Genomic DNA, 3,842 nt, shown 5'->3' with positions numbered 1-3,842 from the left:
ATATTCTGCCATACCGCCCTTGCTTCCAGCTGGAGAAAGTTCTTTGCTTTTAAAGAATCAAGTGATTCGATTGGGCTCACCTGAAAAATCCAGGCTAATCTCCCTGTTTTAAGGTCTGTAAACTTAATTATGGGCTTCCCCAGTGACTCAGCGGGTAAACAGTCCACCTGCAATGCAGAAGACAGAGGAGATGCAAGTTTGTTCCTTGGGTGGGAAGATCCCCTGGAGGAAGAAATGGCAGCATGCTCCAGTAATCTTGCCTGGAAAATCCCATGGACAGAGGAGTCTGGTGGCTACTGTCCAAAAGGGTCTCAAAGGGTCAGAGGTGACTAAGCCCAGCACAAATTTAATTACACTAATAAGAACCTTTTATCTGTGTCAGGGAGCGTAGATTCCAGGAATTAGGTGTGGACATCCTTACAGGGCCGTTTTTCTGCCTGCCTGGTTGTCTAGGTAGCCGCTAGGAGCACAGAACTCTGCTCACATCCATGCTGTGTCCCCATCTGGTGATTTTCCTCCCATCTTCCTGGCTGCTTAAAAAACAAAACAACAACAAAATGAAAGCACACAAATCACCCCAACTTTATTGAGGTATAATTTACATTCACCCATTTTATGTGCACAATTTAATGACTTCAGTAAATTTCCAGAGTTGTGCAACCATGACCACAATCTGGTTTTAGAATCACCCCCGAAAGATTTCTCAGGTCCATTTGCCGCCCATTGGCTGTTTCATCTTATTCTTTTTTCTAGACTCATCTTCCTTTGAATACTTAAGTTGCCCAGGACTTTCTTTGGCTCTCTGGGAAATATCTACATTTAAGATATTCTTTGCCAGGTGTGAAAATTATATTTCCCATTCAACATTTCTCTTTTAAAAACACATCAAATTGTTGACCTTGTTTACCTCAGGGCAATGGGAATGGAGGGTTAGTGGTAAAATGACTTTTTTTTTTAATGTATCTTTTGGAATTTAATATATAATTAGCATGTATTACTCTTGAAATTAAAATTCTGGTGGCTCAGATGGTAAAGAATCTGCAATACAGGAGACCCAGGTTCGATCCCTGGGTCAGGAAGATGCCCTGGAGAAGGGAATGGCAACCCACTCTAGTATTCTTGCCTGGAAAATTCCATGGTCAAAGGAGCCTGGCAGGCTCCTGTAGTCCATGGGGTCCGAAAGAGTCAAACACACTCTTGAGATTAAAATTCTTAATGGTGAAAACATTAAAAATGTAACTACTTACTATTCTGTGGCTGAAGTTTAAAAGAGATGCTTCCAATGCCAAGGAGCAGGCGTACCATCTGGATATTTTGTGAAAGACACTTCAGACTCAGATAGATGCCAAGGCCCTGCTTCTCACACTCTTTCAGTCATCATCCTGACCCTGAAAGGGAGTTGAACTGATGTTAGCCCACATCCAAGTCATCAGAGGGTTGAGTCCAGACTCAGGGAACATGCTCTGTTTTCTTAGTTGAGACTTTGAAATAGACACTTCAAGAAAAAACCAGTTTGAGGAATGTTGACAAGGCCAATACAAAATATTGTTATGTAGTATTAATAGTTGTATTAACAAAGTTCCAAGATATGTTTAGGTCTGGAAACTGTCATATGTAGTCTTTGTTGTTTTAATTTAAGCTGGTGTTTTTTACTTCTGCAGAGGGAAGAGAGAAAATTGTAGTGACCCGCGCGCCCCCGCTGCCCTGGGCGCGCGGGCTGGACTCCGGTGCGCGCACGCCGTGCGTGCCGACCGCTCGGGACCGTGCCGGTGTGGCCCGGAGCCCCGCAGTTTGGCCAGCCATGTGCCTCTCGGCGGCGCTACGGGCCCGCGCGGCCGGCCTCGCCGCCCACTGGGGAAAACATATAGGAAATCTGCATAAGACAGCTGTTCAGAATGGAGCTGGAGGATCCTTATTTGTGCACAGAGATACTCCTGAGAATAACCCAGAAACTCCATTTGATTTCACACCAGAAAACTATAAGAGGATAGAGGCCATTGTGAAAAACTACCCGGAAGGGCATAAAGCAGCAGCTGTGCTTCCAGTTCTGGATTTTTAGCCCAGAGACAGAATGGATGGCTGCCCATCTCTCCTATGAACAAGGTTGCAGAAATTTTAAAAGTACCTCCAATGAGAGTGTATGAAGTAGCAACTTTTTATACAATGTATAATCGAAAGCCTGTTGGAAAGTATCACATTCAAGTCTGCACTGCTACGCCTTGCATGCTCCGAAACTCAGACAGCATACTGGAAGCCATTCAGAAAAAACTTGGAATAAAGGTTGGAGAGACTACACCTGACAAACTTTTCACTCTCATAGAAGTGGAATGTTTAGGGGCCTGTGTAAATGCACCAATGGTTCAAATGAATGACAACTACTATGAGGATCTGACACCTAAAGATATTGAAGAAATTATTGATGAACTCAAGGCTGGCAAAATCCCCAAACCTGGGCCAAGGAGTGGACGCTTCTCCTGTGAGCCAGCTGGAGGTCTTACCTCTTTGACTGAACCACCGAAAGGACCTGGGTTTGGTGTGCAAGCAGGTCTTTAATTTATATCCAGCTGTAAATATGTCAGTGGAGAAATATGAATCTCCTATCTACCTAAACTTTTTATATTACTTGTTCATTTCCATCTGTGTACACCTTGCTTGTAACCTAGCAACTTACAGCTGTTAAGTATCATGTCAGAACTTCAGAGCATCATTTTCAACTGCCTGTTCACTTATCAATATTAGGGTACTGTGAAATAAAAATTCTGTCAAATTTCAAGTAAAAAAGAAAAGAAAAGAAAATTGTAGTGACGATCTCAAAAAAAAAAAAAAAAAAAAAAAAAATTCTCTCCCTGGTGGCTCAGAGGGTAGAGAGTCTGCCTGCAATGTAGGAGACCTGGGTTCGATCCCTGGGTCAGGAAGATCCCCTGGAGAAGGAAATGGCAACCCACTCCAGTATTCTTGCCTGAATCCCATGGATGGAGGAGCCTGGTAGGCTATAGTCCACAGGGTCACAAGGAGTTGGACACAACTGAGGGACTTCACTTTCTTTCACTTTTCTCAAAAATTAAAAGCTGTACCAGATGTTACGGTTTGAAGGAACAAAAGAGAAACTTTGGGAAATCTCACAATCTTCATTGCAAATCAGGTTCACCTGGAGTGATGGAGTTAAAATTAATGAAATATTGAACTCCTATACTGATTGATAATTTCTCATAATTTTTAAAATATATTTAATAATTCTGGTTTATAAACCTTTATTTTATTTATTTATTGGCCATGCTGCGTGGCTTGTGGAAACTTAGTTCCCCAACGAGGGATCAAACCCAGGCCCTTGGCTGTGAAAGTGCAGAGTCTTAACCACTGGACTTCCAGGGAATTCCCAAAAAAAGATTTATATTTTAGATGGGTAATAAGTTGATATCAAGAAAGCCCTTATCTCTTTTCATTGAATGGTAGAAAAATATGGTGTTTAATACCTTAAAATTAGGAAAATTAGAGTATGGTTACATATAATCTTTTTTTAAAAAACAGCATATTGAAATATATATTATTATTATTATTATTGAAATATATATTATATAAAGTTTACCTAAGTATACAGTTCAGTTGTTTTGGTCCTTAGCATAGTCACAAATTTGTGCATCAGGCATCGCTTATTTAATACCAGAATGTTTTCATCTAAAAGAAAAAAACCCAAACTCATTAGCAGCCACTCCCGATCCTCTGCTGAGACTCCCTGTTCCTGGCAACCACTAATCCAATTTTTGTCTCTCTGGATTTGCCTTTTCTGGACAGGCCACAGGTTAAGTTTTTGCTTAACCTGATTAGTTAACTTCTGGATTTTG

The 3,842-nt window shown here is 41.3% G+C and overlaps 1 pseudogene; it reads left to right on the top strand.

The window, feature by feature from the left end:
- The first annotated feature begins 1,735 nt into the window (after positions 1-1,735).
- Positions 1,736-2,781, top strand: LOC133064057 (NADH dehydrogenase [ubiquinone] flavoprotein 2, mitochondrial-like; annotated as a pseudogene).
- Positions 2,782-3,842: the final 1,061 nt, after the last annotated feature.

Source organism: Dama dama, chromosome 10 (genome assembly GCF_033118175.1).
Source record: "Dama dama isolate Ldn47 chromosome 10, ASM3311817v1, whole genome shotgun sequence".
Lineage (NCBI taxonomy): Eukaryota > Metazoa > Chordata > Mammalia > Artiodactyla > Cervidae > Dama > Dama dama.
The sequence above is the reverse complement of the archived record's forward strand: the minus strand, read 5'-3'. Positions and strand labels throughout refer to the sequence as shown.